This window comes from Amblyraja radiata, chromosome 2, assembly GCF_010909765.2.
Source record: "Amblyraja radiata isolate CabotCenter1 chromosome 2, sAmbRad1.1.pri, whole genome shotgun sequence".
Lineage (NCBI taxonomy): Eukaryota > Metazoa > Chordata > Chondrichthyes > Rajiformes > Rajidae > Amblyraja > Amblyraja radiata.
In genome coordinates, this window is record NC_045957.1 from 61,686,024 (window position 1) to 61,704,273 (window position 18,250).

An 18,250-nucleotide genomic window follows, 5' to 3' on the forward strand; every position below is an offset into this window, starting at 1 on the left:
AAACATGGGCATGAATTTCTGTATTTGTACACAACACTCAAAGTAGCAAAAACACGTTTGCATTCACTAATGTATTCTCCTCTTCTCCATAAGCTCTGCTCCATGAGATCTAACATTTTCACAGTTATTCTTCATTCTCACTGAATGTCTGATGATCTGACATCCCTTCTTGGACTGCACTTACTGTGAAAGCATCTGCAGTGCACTCTTTGTTGTTCTTCATTTTGACAATTCTGCAGCCTCGAAAAAAGCTACAACCCTCTTGGACCTCTTGTCCAATGTTAGCGTCAATTACATTAATTTCACTTTTAACGCTTAACTCTCTAATTACAATCACTGTATTTGAACAATGAATTTCCTTTGCATCTGTACATCATCACCACGACTGTCCCTCAAAGATCCACAATTGATTCCACCTTCTAACGGAACTAGTCAGTGATCATTGATAAAATTAACCACAGTTATAGATACTGGAACAATCGATATTAACAAAGTATCAAAAATTGACCTGTAGATCCGCTGTCCATTACACACTTCCATTGTATTTTATTTTCATTGAAGTCAACTACTTATTGTTATCTCATTCACCAAAGCCGAACCTTTCATCTTGGGTCAGCACCAAGATGAACATCAAAGATAGTCAGGTCTATCACTCCATTACTTTGCCATAGCTTCCAGCTGTCTCATTCATAGCAGACTTGGACCTGGAAATTTATTTGCACATTTCCAAGATGTCAGGAAGACCTGGACAAGCTTCATTCCTTGTGCGACAGTCACAGAGAACATCCAGGTTTACAACCAGAGAAAATATTTCCAAAGAAAATATGCTTTGGAAAATTAGCTTAACCTGAACAATAACATTTCTAAGTGTCTTGATGCCTTTACAAAAATGAATGTAGAAAACTCCTAATTTCTCCGTGATTTTTTTTGTTTCTGTCATAGGATCTTTCTTTTGTCATAACCCTCTTAGAAACAATTCCAAAAGTAATGCACCACACAAAATGCTTCTGTGGTGAGATTTTAGTGAAAATTATTGTTCTTATTAACTCACAGAACATCTCACAGACAGCTTTTCCTAAAATAAGCAAAAAATGCTGGAGGCACACAGTATGTCAGGCAACACCCATGGAAGATATGTGTAGGGAGGAACTGCAATGCTGGTTTAAACCAAACACAAAAAAAGACACAAAAAGCTGGAGTAACTCAACGGGTCAGGCAGCATCTCTGGAGAAAAATAATAGGTGACTTAGGGTCGAGACCCTTCTTCAGACCGAGATACAGGGGAAAGAGGAACGAGAGATTGGGTGTGGGGGATAAAGTCTTTGCAGGAGGCAGGGTGGCAAGAAGTGTAGTCTAGATACTTGTGGGTGTCAGTAGGTTTATAATAGACATCAGTCGATAGTCTGAAGAAGGGTTTCGGCCCGAAACGTCGCCTATTTCCTTCGCTCCATAGATGCTGCTGCACCCGCTGAGTTTCCCCAGCAATTTTGTGTACCTTCAGTCGATAGTCTACCTCCTGTGATGGAGACGGTGAGATCAAGAAAGGGGAGGGAGGTGTAGAAGATGGTCCAAATGAATGTGAGGATGAAAATTGGTGGTGAAGTTAATAAAGTCCATGAGTTCTGTATGGGTGCAGGAGGTATACAGGAGATATCCCGTTGAAGCAATTAAATCATGGTGTATAAAGGGCCAAAACTCAAAATGTGTTCATTGTTCCCACAGGGATCCCTAACCACCAATATTCTCAAATGCAACTTTGTTGACAGATTTATCCTTAAATAAAAAGGTACAGTCACTTTTAGTGTCCTACCCCAGGGTCATTCCAGGCTATTGCTGCTGATCTGTGTTATATCTCATTAGGTCACCCAAAGTAAATAATCATGGAGAGGAGACATCATCATTTCCTTCAGCCTTCTGGAGCAGGTAGAGCAGAGCATTGCAGGCTTCCAAGAGTGCAGGCCGTGCCTTATAACTGTACCTGTTAATCTCCTGCCAGTGGTGACTGGCTATAGCTCTACAAGTTCTATATTTCCCTTTTACACAAGGAATGTGCCATTGGCCTGTGCAGGTCTCACTGGCATTTTGGTGAACTCTCCCACTAACCCCCCTCCAATTACTGCAATATCACCCACTATCTGAAAGTGTATTACTTGATGATTCGTCCCTTTAAGAGCCAGCAAGAGAGACTGCATCCATGATGCTAAATACTGGCAACTGTGAGAACGTGCAATAAATCAATAGAGAAAAAAACTGCTGACAATGATACTGGGAAACCTGATAACTATTCTGCAAAACGCACAGATGAAGATTTTGACCTTTATGGGAATTTCACTCAACTGTATTAGAGTGATCCAAATTGTTGCTTCCTCACAACCAAAAGATAATAAAGCAAGTTTTAGGCTTAGGTAGACAAAAGTGCTGGAGAAACTCAGCGGGTGCCCAAGCAGAACATGAGGTGCTGCTCCTCCAATTTCCGGTGGTGCTCACTCTGGCCTTGCAAGAGGAACAGGACAGAAAGGTCGGATTCGGAATGGGAGGGGGAGTTGAAGTGCTGAGCCACAGGGCTGAGCCACAGTGCGTAGCTATGGGCACGCGCATGGGCCCCAGCTATGCCTGCCTCTTTGCAGGGTGCTTCGAACAATCCTTGTTCAAGACGTACCAGGACCCCATCCCCGACCTCTACCTCCGCTACATCGACGATTGCATTGGTGCTACCTCCTGCATCCACACACAACTCACTGACTTCATCCGCTTCACCACTAACATCCATCTGGCACTCAAATACACCTGGACCATTTCCGACACTTCCCTACCATTTCTTGACCTCACTATCTCCATCGCAGGTGATAGACTTCTGACCGACATCCACTATAAACACACTGACTCCCATGGTTATCTAGACTACACTTTTTCCCACCGTGCTTCCTGTAAGGACTCCATCCCCTACTCCCAATTTCTCCTTCTACGCCGCATCTGCTCCCAGGATGAGGTGTTCCACACCAGAGCATCGGAAATGTCCCCATTCTTCAGGGAACGGGGGTTCCCCTCCCCAACTATATAGATGAGGCTCTCACCAGGGTCTCTTCAATACCCCATAACACTGCTCTCTCTCCCCATCCCCCCACTCATAACAAGGGCAGAGTCCCCCTAGTCCTCACCTTTCACCCCACCAGCCGTCACATACAACAAATAGTCCTCCGTCATTTTCGCCACCTCCAACGTGATCCCACCACTCGCCACATCTTCCCATCTCCCCCCCTGACTGCTTTCCGCAAAGACCGCTCCCTCCGTAACTCCCTGATGAATTCTTCCCTTCCCTCCCACACCACCCCCTCCCCGGGCATTTTCCCTTGCAACCGCAAGAGATGCTACACTTGTCACGTTACCTCCCCCCTCGACTCCATTCAAGGACCCAAGCAGTCGTTCCAGGTGCAACAGAGGTTCACCTGCACCTCCACCAACCTCATCTATTGCATCTGCTGCTTGAGATGTCAGCTGACCTACATCGGTGAGACCAAGCGTAGGCTTGGCGATCGTTTCGCCGAACACCTCCGCTCGGTCCGCATTAACCAACCTGATCTCCCGGTGGCTCAGCACTTCAACTCCCCCTCCCATTCCGAATCCAACCTTTCTGTCCTGGGCCTCCTCCATGGCCAGAGTGAGCACCACAGGAAATTGGAGGAGCAGCACCTCATATCCCGCTTGGGCAGTTTGCTCCCTAGCGGCGTGAACATTGACCTCCAATTTCCGGTAGCCCTTGATGTCTCCTCCCCTTCTCAGCTCTCTCTCAGCCCTCTGGCTCCTCCTCTTCCTTTCTCCTTTCTTCTTCCCGCCCCCCCCCCCCCCCCCACCCCCCCCCCCTCCCCTCCCCCTCCCCACCCTACATCAGTCTGAAGAAGGGTTTCGGCCCGAAACGTTGCCTATTTCCTTCGCTCCATAGATGCTGCTGCATCCGCTGAATTTCTCCAGCACTTTTGTCTACCTTCGATTTTCCAGCATCTGCAGTTCCTTCTTAAACAAGTTTTAGGCTTACAAATTCAGTACATTTCAAGGAGTGCCAGAATCCACCTCATTAAGCTATCATCTGTGACTCCACCAAGAGGTTGGTGCCTTCACCATTCACTCAATGTCCTAACATTTCTCTACATTAAAAACATAAGTAAACGCAAATTACAAATGTTATATATATTTTTTTTAAATTACCTGCACCTGACAATTACAATAGAAAATTTGTAAAATTAACTATTTAAAATGGAGAAACTCAGTCAGATTATTTAAAAATTAGCGGCTAATGTTTCTGAGATCTTTCAGATCTGTGGATGTAATGGGGAGTTTTAACCAGCTGTTGTGTAAACAGTAAGTTTACTGTGAGACCTATATTATTACATAAACAGCAAAGGACATGGAATTCTAAAAAATATTTGGGGAACAACAAAGTGGGGGTTTTTTCATTTCCTCACAAATAGTTCCAACCACACAGAACCTCCAGCAGATCTAAACAATCACATGCAATAAATGCATTGCAGATTGGGAATAAAAGTTGTATCCTGTATTTTGGAGCAAATGCTTTCTTAAAACATGAACAAAATTAGTTAAATTAGCAAAATTAAAACTTGCTTTGCACAGTTAGAGAGGGTTTAAAAAAAAAAAATAGAATTCAAAGTAAGTCATAAAGTGTTCAAATAATTCTGTGTCATTTATTTTGCTCTATTTCTGAAATCCTATTTTGCCCTTAGGTTTCCCTCACAATTTATACACATGACTGGTACTGCTGGAACAATGTGGCAAACACAAGTGAATTTTGTCAAATCTGCCTGTTGTCCATTGGTTGTGGCTAGGCCAGCATCATTTCTTTTGCCATTATTTTTGTAAACAATATCTGATTCAGACACTGACGAGAACTGTAGATTTAATGTAAACTAAAGATAACTCTGTACCTGGAGTCAAAGTGCCAAAGGCCAAGTGCAAAACTAGTCATATCGTATCCCTTTCCTCACATATTTCTAATGCCGCTCTGAACCATGAAGCATGATAGGATTTAATCTGCTCAGTCCTGGTTGGAAAAACAGGGGAGAGAAGGGGAGGGGGGAAGTTATGGGTGGGTGTTGGAAGCACCACAGAACAGCAAAATATCCGTACAACAGGCCTTGTGTATTTGAATGAAATCCTATGATGCCATTTGCAGCATGGCAAAATGTCATGAACCTACTGTTTTCCTTCCTGTCTTCTGTATACACTTACACTCACTAATATAAATAAGATAAAAGCATTCAGGAATCTGGATGCCTTGTGACTCAGGTGGTGAAGTGACAACTACCTTTCACCAGCCCAACCTGTGTTTGACCTTAGCCCAGCTGGTAAGAGGCGAGCTGAGATGATGAGGCAATCCGAGAGTTAGAGAAACAAAAACTGAATCAAATGGGCACAATTTCCTACTCAGTTCTAGATTGGATAGTTAGAATTTATGAGCATACAAAGATGTTCAAATATAGATATTAATGATTCACGTCAATTATGTATTGTTATATATTTTGTTGAACGTTGAAAAGGACTGGGAGGCTGTGGACAAAGTAATAGAAAATTCAGGACTTGATGGGAGGAAGGGGGATTTGAATGGTGAGCTTGGTAATTACGGAGGATAAATTACTTTTTGGTGTGCGGAAGGTATATATTCTAACTCTCCCGATTTGCCATGGAACCCATGATTGTTTATTGGTTTAGAGACAATGTCCAGGGGTCACATATTCCCATTTTCCCTGAAGAATCCACAACTGGCTTAATTTGTTGTCAAGCATTATCTTCAACGATGGAGCATGTACATTGGTGAACTATGGGCATTGGGAGTAGGAAACCAAATGATTTAAAGCTGTGCAGAGTAAATGGTTCAGCTTTTTCAACTGGATGTTGTCAGATTATGGGGGATTTTCAGGAGCTATAATTCTCTCCTCATTCTGCTGACACTTCATTTCAATGGTGTCTTGGGGGCAGGGAAAGAAAGTGGAATAGTGGGTTAGGCATGTAAATGCATGCTAGCATAAAATGTATCAGTCCTTCTCTTCATGCACGAAACACAATTTTATTGAGCATTTGAAAATGCTCATCTTTGACATTAATAAGGCAGGAATTGATTCCATGGATATTGGAGTTGAGTACTGCAAAAAAAAAATTTCAATCCTTTTTATTCTCCCCGAGCCATAATGGAGGATTTAAAATCAACATTTATGTCTTTTTTGATAGAAGTATGAATGTATGAATTTAGCAAAAAATAATTACAGGTTTTCAAAGTAGCAAAGCCAGTATAACAGGAATTTTTGAGGAATCTTATTTTCAAATTTTTTTGCAGCACATATTCAAAAGTTCATATATTTAGAAGAATTGGTATATGCATATACTATTTACAATTGTTTTGCTCTGATTGATTATTTTTTATTTAAAGCATGATTTTAATTATTTGACTTTAAGATCTTTAAGTGTTTCTGGTGCACCTTTCTAAACAAAAGCTTTCATTTTTAACTAGTAACATTAATTATGTAGGCAACAAACAAGGCTTACTTTAAGAATTAATATTAAATGAAATATTCTTAATAGTGCAGCAAACTCATCATCTTATGCCAATGGCAAGTTAACACTCACTGTCATGGATTGCCCTTTTATTTATATATTCAATGGATGTATATATTGCTGGCAAAGACAATACATTATCTTTTCCTGTTTGGCATCGCACATCTCTGCTGTTGGTTTGGAATCATATTTGACCAGAGTGGCAAAGAACAGCATGTTTTCCTCCCTGAAGGATTTTAGTGAACTGGACAGATTTTTATGGAAACATGGTTAACTTCCTGATGATCTACATGAGCCTTTTAATTAATTACGTGAATGTAAGTTTCCCCAGATATACAGTAATGGTGGGATGTAAACTTAAACATCCACATCAATAGCCCAAGTCTCTGGATACCAGATCACTAAGTTAACCAGTAATGCTACCATTAAATCTGAGAGTCCATCCCAATGACAAGACTGGAAGATGACAGAATTCTATTTACCTACTCCTGCTTCTCATAACATTCAGATTTTGCTTGATTTATATGCTGCATTTGATACAAGTATTCACATTCATTTCTACCACACTAATTTTTCTCATCTTTTCTCATTTCACTTCCAGTTATAAATGAAGTGCAGGTTAGAAAGTAAATGGCACAAAGAAGAATTGAATGGGCATTATGCACCAGACAAGAGAACATATTGGTCCAGGCCTCAGTTCCCCAACATGAATCAGAAGCAAAATTGGGCTAGCTACATAAAAACTGCGAATACAAGAGCAGGCAAGGGAATGGTTACTCTTCAATAAATGAATATGGGCCTGACACTCTTATATCCTTCAACTTCTTCAAGGCACAAGTCAGGACTGTACAGGGATAAACTCCACTTGCTTGGATGTACATTCTTAAAACACAAATATAACAGGATGTTACCTGGAATCTATCAATTTTATATCAAAGTCAAGTGAGTGACTACGTGAAGAGCCCGCCAGTCCGCATGCGCGTCAATACGTCAAACGCATGGCGCATGGACTGGCTGGGGGGATCGTCGGTTCCCCCAGTGGTAAGTTTAAAAACCTCTCAGGTAAGTGCAAACTTGCTCTGGGTGTGTTTGGTGTACTTTATTTGTCTCTAGGTTTGACTATGGGAAAGCCCAGGACTAAACCAAGACGGGCCGTGGTAAAACCGGCAGCAGAAGACCGCGGCAGTGCGGGAAGCCGGCGGCCATCCATTTCTACTTCAGAGTCTGGACTTTGTGCCTTCCCCCATAATGGGAACCATTGTGGGGGGATGTTTTTATGTTAAAGCTATTTATTATTGTTATGTTTGTATTCTTTCTTATGTGCTGCATTGGCAAAAGGAATTTCACTACATCTAGGTGTATGTGACAATAAATCAACCTTTGAACCTTTGAACCTTTGAGTCGCTGGCAGCTCCGGTCTGCTCAGCTACCTCTGAATTGGCTCCTATAGGGAGCAGCTTGGCAGCCCCGAAGGGGGGAAAAGCCAAAGCTAAAACAATGAGACATGTCCTGTCGGACGATTCAGGCCAGGAGGATACTGCTCCCACATCCATGTCTGATGTGTTAGGCTGTTTGTCTCAGATGGAGCATCTTATGGAGAAGATGCTGGCACACAATATGCTCTGTGCTACAGAGGCATACTCAGGCAGTTCAATTCAAACGCCTGCTGCAGCTCCTGGTCCAGGGTTGCTATTTTCCTCCCAGTTGGACGAGGGGAGTTTCGGAGATCAGTATGCAGCTGACTCCGAATATGAATGTGTGCCGGAGGCCCATGCTGTAATGCATGATGTGCGTGTATCGCATAAAGAAGAGTTGCCCGCTCTTGCCTCCAAATTTGCTGTTCCTTTGGGGACAGGCAAGCCACTTCAAGGGGAGTTGGCCAAAAGCATCAGCTACCTCACTTCCCACCAGCTGAAAGAAATGACTATGGTGGGAACAGCTGTCAGATATCCCAGTCCGGAGAATTGTGCAACCATAAATGTGCCCATAGATAACGCCACTATTTGGGATTATATTGGGTCCAATACGAAATCCAGAGAACTGAAGCTTCAACGGATCCTGAGGCTATTGTCCACAGGTATCACGGCCTTTGCTAGGTCAATCGATGACGTTCAATTGTCGGAGGTTCAGCAGGATGCTATGGCACTGCTGTGCAATGCTCATTTTGAAATCAACTGCTTTGAAAGACGCCATCACTGAATCCAAAGTTCGCACATCCTTGTAAGGCCAGCAATATTCAGCCTCCTACATTCTTCTTCGGAGAAGACTTGAGCAAACAGGTCAAGGACTTGCATGAGGAGTCAATAGCTGCTGGCATGATCAAAGCATCTTTTATGAGCAAGACCCCTCCTCCGGCGTCAGCACCCCTACGCCTCTACCAGCAAGAAGCGGTTTTCTGAGGCCAGTGGGAATTCCAGATTTGTCCTACCCGGTCACAGGTCTTTTTTAGGCCAAGGCCCATCCCGCCCATCCTGGAAGATGCAGCAACCTCACGTCCCAACAGTTCAACCTTTCAGAGCGAGGAGGAAAAAACATAACCAAAATTAAGGTCCGCTGGCTCTGGTGTCAAACCACCTGTAACCTTTGAGGTAGGTGGGTCTGGTTCCATCAGTCACACGGGGTGTGCAGAGGAATTTCAAGTTGGTGGGAGGTTTGTTCTTGCATGAATGGCGTCAGATAACTTCAGACCCGTTTATATTGCACAGTATAAAGGGTTTCAAAATTGAGTTTTTGCCGAACTCATTTCCACCCACACAAGATATGCCAAGTCGGTGGTATACTTGCTCCAAACAAGAGACTTTGGATATGCAACAGAATTACATGCATTGCACAAAAAAGGAGTAATTGAAAGATCAATACATCTTTAATATATTCTCCAGAGAGAAGAAAGATGGTGGATGCCGTATCATCCTTGATTTGGCAAATTTCAACTCTCATGTGCAGTATAGACATTTTAAAATGGAGAATTTCCTTACTACTAAGCAACTAATTTCCAAGGGCTGCTTTATGGCATGCATCGATCTCAAGGATGCATATTGTTCGATTCTGATTCACAAGGATCACCGGAGATATCTGAAGTTTAGCTGGATGGGGCAGCTGTGGCAGTTTAAAGTGTTCCTAATGGTTCAATCTCAGCCCCTCGGTTATTTACCAAACTGTTTAGACCAGTTCTGGCTTGCTTAGAGCTAAAGGGCATATTATTATGGGCTATATAGATGATATTCTGATCATCGGGAGAACACTGCATTTGGCAAAACTAGCTATTTCAACTGCCAAGCTCATTTTTGAGAAATTGGGGTTTATCATCCACCCAGCCAAATCCAGATTGATACCAACAAGGTCTATTGACTATTTAGGGTTTACTATCAACTCAGTTGAAATGTCTGTGACCCTGCCCATGGGGAAAAAAACTAGATTTAACGGAAGCTTGTTATAATCTTCTGATTACAGAAGAGCCATCTATTCGCCAGGTGGCTAGAGTAATTGGCAAAATAATGGCTGCCTTTCCAGCCGCTCGGTTTGGGCCTTTGCATTATCGGAATCTGGAGCGTGCAAAGGATCAGGCAGTTAGATTCCACAAAGGTCATTTCGACATACCTATGCAGTTATTGCCAAAATCTAATGCGGAGTTACAGTGGTGGATGGCCAATATTCAACATTGCTCCGGTGGGGCTTTGTCTAGTAAACCTATAACAACACTGCAGAGTGATGCAAGTGCATTGGGATGGAGAGCTACTAACACCATCTCTAGTTGCAGTGACAGATGGAACATGAACGAGTTACCATTTAGTCGTAAATATGGTATCAATTAGCTGGGAGCATTTTATGCCTTGAAGGCTTACTGTGAGAAGCTACATGATGTGCATGTTAGACTTCAAATCGATAACACTACGGCAGTGGCATATATTAATCACATGGGTGGAAACAAATCAGTATCCTGTGATACTTTAGCTAATCTCATTTTGAATTGGTGTATAGACAGGAGAATTTGGATCTCAGCTGCTTACTTGCCGGGTAGGTTTAATGCGGTGGCAGATACTAGATCTCGTAAATTCAATGATCGCACTGAGTGGATGTTGAATCAAAAAGTATTTAACGACTTTATTGCTCGTTATGGAACACCTGATATTGATTTGTTCGCCTCCAGGCTTAATCACCAATTACCAAGATATGTAGCATGGGAGCCAGACCCAGGGGGCGGAGGCTATAGATGCATTCTCTATAGACTGGGGGGGAATGTTCTTCTATGCTTTCCCTCCATTCTGCCTCATTGGATGATGCTTGCAAAAAATCATGCAAGACTTCGCATCGGGTATTTTAGTAGTGCCTAACTGGCCTACACAACCATGGTTCCCTTTACTGATAGGAGTATTAAAGGAACCGCCCATGGCTGTTCATAGACATGAACATTTGCTAATTCAGCCCGTTTCTCAGGAACCTCATCCGTTACATGACAGAATCAACCTGTTAATTTGCAGAATCTGAGAAGACCTTTCCTGGGGCTCGGATTATCCGACCGGACGGTGAACGTAATCACTGCAGTTTGGCGTGATGGCACTAAGAAGCAGTACGTCTCATATATTAAACAATGGGAAGACTTTTGTGTCAATATGCATATAATTTACTTTACGGCAGATATAGCCGATGTGTTGGAATTTCTTTCAACCTTATATTTTGACAAAAATAGTGCTATTAACACTGCTCGTAGTGCTATGTCGTCATATTTGCTGCTGGGATCTGGACACTATTCTGTCGGCTCTCACCCATTGGTATCCAAATTCATGAAGGGTATTTTTAACAAAAACCCTCCTAGGACCAGATATTGGGAAGTATGGAACGTTAATATAGTATTAACACCAGCTGCATCTTTTTCTTTGGTCCAGCTCACCTATAAATTGGTCATGCTCATGGTGCTCGTTTCAGCGCAACGAGTCCAGTCGTTACATAAATTAAGGCTGGATAACGCAGTTATATCCAATAATAAAGTAACCTTTTATATAGATGAGCTAATTAAGCAAAGTAGATCAGGTGCGCTAGGGTTTAAGTTTGAGCACTTGGCGTATCCACCAGCGCAGATTATGTGTGATTACATATATTAAAGAATACATAAAGGTTACAAAAGACCTTCGAGGCAGCGAACTGGCTGTCATCATCAGTCATAAAAAAGCACATAGAAGGGTAACGGTGCAGACCATTTCTAGATGGTTAAGATGTGTATTAGCATTCGCAGGAGTGGATACTGATGTATTTAAATCTCACTCTACCAGGGCTGCAGCCACGTCTGCAGCGAGAAATATGGAAGTTCCGCTGGATCACATCCTTGCGACAGAAGGATGGGCGAATGAGCAAACTTTTCAAACATTTTATAATAAACCAATTACCAGGCCTTGTCTATTTGCTAGCAAAATTTTGAGTTCTGTTAATTAAATCAACTGTTTATCCCTGATGCGAAGGGACTATTTTTCCATTAAAGCATGGACATGTTTTAAAGTTAACATCATGTTTCAATGAAGTATGTTTCTTCAGCCATGTCTGGTCAACTGGAGCAGCGTGTCTGCACGGAAACTGGTTCACTGCATGAAACCACAGAGCTTTGAAGTCTTCACGTAGTCACTCACGTGACTTCGATATAAAATAGAAAGATGAATCGAGAACTTACCATTTGAAGCTTGATCTTTATTTTATGAGAAGTTGAAGTGAGGGATTAAGTGCCCTCCACTCCCAACCCTACTTCTCATAAAGATCATTCGGTAGTTCTAAGGTTGTTAATTTTCCTACAGCTTAGGTCAGCAACTATTCTGTGGTTTCATACAGCTGCTCTAAAGTTTGACGCGCATGCGGACTGACGGGCTCTTCACGTAATCCCTCACTTCAACTTCTCATAAAATAAAGATCAAACTTCAAACGGTAAGTTCTCTTTTCATCTTTCTATTATAAGGAGACTGGATAGACTGGGATTGTTTTCTCTGGAGGAGAAGAAGATAAGGCAAGACCTACAAGTATACAAAAGGTAGAATAGATAGTAAGACATCTTTCTTCATGAGAGAGCTGTCTAAAACTAGAGGGTATAGCTCTAAGGTAAGAGGTTCAGAGAGACTCTGAGAATTAACCTTTATTTACCAAGATGTTGGTTGGACTATGGAATGTACTGTGTGATTGGTGAATGGGGCATCCCATTCTCCTGCCTTCTCTCCATAACCCCTGACACCTTTCTAATCAAATGATGTGCAGAGCAAGACAACATGTCAGGTAGGATTCAAACCTACAATCTGATCCGTAGTCAGACGCATTATTCATTGCGCCACTAGCCCAAGCCATTTTAGTTTGTCAGTTAGTTGTCAGAAATCTTTCTGAAGAATATAATCAGCCAGGTGTCATTGTTTCTATTATTATTGATAAATCATTATTTTGGTGCTGGATATTGTCTTCAAAGACACTTTTTCAAAGTCACGCTGTGTTGGTGCACTGGAGGCATTTGATGAATTCCATCATCATTGTCTGCCTTGGCTGCGAGATGGCTCATAAGAGACAGAATGTGATCCTTGTTTCAGGACACATTATTTACTGTCTGGGAATAGTGCATATGAAAGAGGGGCAGATACACCTTTTGCTATCTGTTTATTGTGTAATCTTATTGAATCTTCACATGGACTTCAGTACATTCAGTAATGGTCTGAAGCTGAGCCTCAGAGTGTACAAATAGCAAATTGATGATTGAGGTTAGGGTGATCTTGGTTCTGGAGTGGAGGCCTCCCATTAATACTGGAGTTGAATACCACTCTAGTGAGAAGCTTGTTCGATGTTAGATGTAATCTTGCAGCAAGGAAGATGGAGAGGTGAGGAGGGGGCAGGTGTGATATTACAGCCTTGCTTGACCCTAGTCTGCCTTCAGATTGACTCTGTGGTAGATCCATGATTTATATGTCACAGTGTAGCAGTTTTTTGAAGATCCATGAGGGCAATGGATGTCTGTTCATTTGACAGTAAAAAAGTTTTGTGCACTAGAACAAGCTGCTGGAAAATGTTGACAGTGCCCCCAAGGGGTCTCTGCCATTGATGATTGCTCATGGGAAAAAAAATCCGATCACCATTCTCTCCTGAAGGTATCCCTAAAGTCAGAAAGTCAACAAAAAAAAGATTCTAATCCACGTCCTACCACACCACCTGCAAATTCTCAGTAAAGTGAGTATATTAAGAGTGAAATATGGAGACAGCCTCTAGAGATGATGATACCTGTGTGATGATAGAAAGCAAGAAAGACGAGACAACAGTTGCATCATATTGCTGACAGTTACTTCTATTGTGCTTGGAAAAAAATGTATTAAATTTGAAGACTTCATCCTAAAATTTTACAACTGATTGTTGTGTTATAGAATGGCAAGTGAAGGAACACAATGTTTCCACATTATTCCTAAGATAGGACTGAACCTGATATCTTTACAATACATTTGAAAAGCCTAAACAGATGTAGCATTCACTGAAGCTTGAGAATGACATAATTCATTGGGACACCTGCAATGGGTGAAAGGCACACGTTTTAGAACCAATTTCAGTAAAGGATTATATTTCTTTGTTTCAACCTTTTAATGAGAAATGTGTCACTTCAGAAAGTATGACAGTACACTGCTTGTTTATGAATTATTAGAAGGGCGAGGCTTGCTGAAGGATACGTCATAAAATCCAGCATATAAATCACGACCCTGTAAACTAATTCCATATTTAATGTCAATATTTTGGTTTAAAAGTTTTACGTTGTCCTAGTGTATAAGTCACTCTATATCTACAGATATAAAATCATCCACAAATATGTTGCATTAAATTTCCTAGAAGGTTTACTTACCTGGAGGACTCATCAATTGCAATCTGTTTAATAAAGATCAGTGCTCACAATCTTATTAATTTAATGTAATAAACTTACTTAGGCGAGTTGCATTTAGCTATGATTAGGCGTGACCAAATATAATATGTAGCATGTGAAAATGAGCAGTTGTTAGGGGGCTTGAGTGGGCTCAACACCTATGACATTTCCAACAAAATTCTGTCCAGACATTAAGAACTGGGTCCAGGCCAGCAGATACGATATGTCAGCTGGCCAGAGCTATCATGGTATTGTTTCAGTAGGTTTGAAGGTATGCTGTTTTAAGGATAAATAACATTATCCAGGAAATATCTTTTTTAACAGCCACTGTTGAGAATAAATTTTAGCTAATTTGATTAGTATGATGGATAGCTAAGTTAGCCCAATTTTGAAATAAATCTATGTTATTTCTATCCAAACATAGTTTTATTTTGTTCTGTATGAGGGTAAAACTCTTGATTATTTGGACCATGTTTTCTGGATTAGACTAATAGAGAAATTGCCTGGACTCTACAATTAGTGGGAAATCTAAAGTGCCTGTCCCACTTAGGCGACTTTTTAGGCGAGTGCAGGAGACTCTGCGCTAGCCCCATGATCGCCACATGGTCGCCACATGTTCGATGATGGTCTTCGGTGAGTATCCTTCATGGTCGCGAGGAATTCCCGCATTCTGGGAACTAGTCGCTGCCTCAGTATGTTTGTAGCAATTTTTTCAACTTGTTGAAAATTTTTCTGCGACCAAGCATTGGTCGCCATGGAGAAAATCGATACTTTCGTAGTCATAGGTGCAGTGGTAGTGGAGTCGCCATGTCGTTGTAGGTAGTTGAGGTAGCCGTAGGTAGTTTTAGTTAATCTCCTTTGCTGACCGGGCATTTTCTTTGGATCATTGGGGGAAAAAAAACGTAAGCACGAGTTTTCAGAGCCAAGGAAAACCGACCAGTAATGTTAAATACCCACTAAACTTCACTGCCGTGTATCTCTGGCTTGTTAAAAGTTGTCTGGCTTCTTAAAGGTGTCTCCACTCCTTCTCCCCCTTCTCCTCCACCCTTCTCCCCACTTCTCCCCCATTCTCCCCCCTTCTCTCCTCCCCCCCCCCCCCACTTCTCCCCCCTCTCTTTTAAAGGACTTACCGTACACTGTGTTAGCCGTCTTTAACCTTCATGTTCATCGCGGTGTGTGTCTGTATCTCCTTGACTTTGCACCATGTGAATTTCAAACAGCGCTCCCCCGCTTTCCCTGGCCCCCGCCTTTGCGATGTGTTTGTGTGTGTGTTCCGCTCTGATGGTCGCCGTTCCAGTTAGCGGTTTTCAGGCGAGTGCTGCGAGCTTGAAAGTCACAGGCAGTCCGCTGAAAAGTCGCCTAAGTGGGACAGGCCCTTTTGGGACATGTTATGGCAGTGGGGCTAGGCATGGAAGAACAATATTTTAAAAGTTAATTAGCTTGACTTCAATTATCTAGCTCTAAACCATGAACTCATGATGTAGAAATGGTCTCAGATGTCAAAACATACATATTTTGTCATTTTTTAATTTTTATTTGAAACTAGACCAAGTGGTACCCGTTGGGTCCATGTCAAAAGGGAGGCCTGGTCCCCCAACACAATATTCCACCACTCACCCATTCCCCCAATGCAACCCATTCCCCCAACGCAATATTCCACCACTCACCCATAGCCCCCAACTGCGCAGGGGCTGCTCATTTCGCCTTATTCACTCTCCCTCATTTTAAACTTTAAAAAAATTCAGAACACTGTGACTTTAAGAAAAATACATTTGCACCTTCTAGAGCTCGCAGGACTCAGTGTACTTGGATAGCAACAAAGTTGCGCGCAGGGCTACAATCCCATTGTGACATCATAGCTATAAGCAGAGCAAATAATTTTTTCGCAAATTGGGGTTTTGTAAATCTAAAAATGTCAATAACTTGTGAAATGTAACATCAATCTGAACGAAACTTGACACAAACCAACCACAGGATAATTTGGTGGTGCAAAAATGTTAGCGCTATCATGTACCGTTTTGGCATAGGCCCAGGATCACATGGGCAAACAAGGATAGATAGATAGATAGATAGATAGATAGATAGATAGATAGATAGATAGATAGATAGATAGATAGATAGATAGATAGATAGATAGATAGATAGATAGATAGATAGATAGATAGATAGATAGATACAAACAAACAAGAGAATTTTAGTAATATACTAGACCAAGTGGGACCGGTTGGGCTCTGTCCCCCAACGCGGGGCCGGGTGGAGGGGGCAGCATCACACGGGAGGGCTGGTCCCAGAACACAATATTCCACCACTCAACCATAGCCCCCAACTGCGCAGGTGTGGCTGATAGGTTCCCATTATGACATAACCCCCCCACACACACACACTAATCCCTCCCCACACACACTAAAGCCCCCCACACACACTAACCCACCCCCACACTCACTAAGCCTCCCCCACACACACTAACCCCTCCAAACACACTAATCCCCCCCCATATACACACAAACCCCCCCACACACACTAACCCCCCCCCACACACTAAAAAAATCCCACACACACCAACCCATCCACCCATACACTAACCCACCCCCACACACACTAACCCCCCCCCCCCCACACACACACACACTCTCTCTCTCTTTTTTTCTTCTTTTTTTTTTTCAATTCCAAGACTTTATTCGACACAACAAATGATACAACAGATCAAGTCATAAACAAAAAAGAAATTACATTATATCAAGTGTCATTATAATACAACATTACAATCATTGTTCACAATACTCTCAACCCCACGTGGTGACCAGCGCCCACGGAAAACCTCCAAAGTCCCCGTGAACACCGCATGTTCCCTCTCCAGGGACACACGTGCACGGACGTAGGCCCGAAAGAGGGGCAGGAAGCCGACTCTAGCCTGACCATCAACCGCCTGCTGCCTGGACCCGCGTATGGCCATCTTGGCCAGGCCCAGGAGTAAACCGACAGGTAAGTCCCACCCCCCCACTTGGCTCTCCCCACACCCTGCCTTGTGTCCAAACACAAGAATCGTTGGACTAAAATGCAACCAGAACTTTAGGAACAACCCCTTCAGATATTGGTACAGGGGCAGTAGCCTCTCACACTCCATATAAACGTGGAACACGGTCTCTTCCTCGCCACAGAAAATACAGGCAGCGGACGAGCCCGTGAACCGACTCAAAAGTTTGTTACATGCCACCGCTCTGTGCAGCACTCTCCACCCCAGGTCCCCAATGTAAAAGGGGACAACTCACTTGTAGAGGGACCCCCACTGGGGACCTTCCCCGCCTTCAGGTGGTAACACCGTCCGCCATGGTGTGTCGGGACGGGAAACGTAGGCAAGGAGGTGCAGAATGTGCAGGAACATTCTATACAGTGAGCGTCTCTTCGCGTCACGAAACGGCACGCTAATCATCTCAGAAAGGCGGCTCAGGTTGTGTGGAGCCGGTGCCCGAGATATATCCTGGAACCGAGGTCCGATGAGCAGATCTGACGGAGTGGGTAAGAGCTCATTCAAAACCACTCTAGGCTCACGCCTTTCCTCGACACCCGCCATGACTGGGTGAGGATCGGCCACTCCCGCAGCCGCAACATCCCCCTCCCAACACGCTGGCTGAAAACAACCAGATTCCTTTCTCTTAACACATCCCGGTAGAAAACAGGCAAGCCCCTTAGGGCGGGTCGACTGATGCCTGCCACCGGGAGCCGCGAGAACCCCCTTAGACAATGACCCCGTCGGAAAAAATACGTGGCCAAAGCGTGCCATCTGGGGGGGTTCTCTATATACATATACCTCCTCAGAGTCCTGAGGCGGAG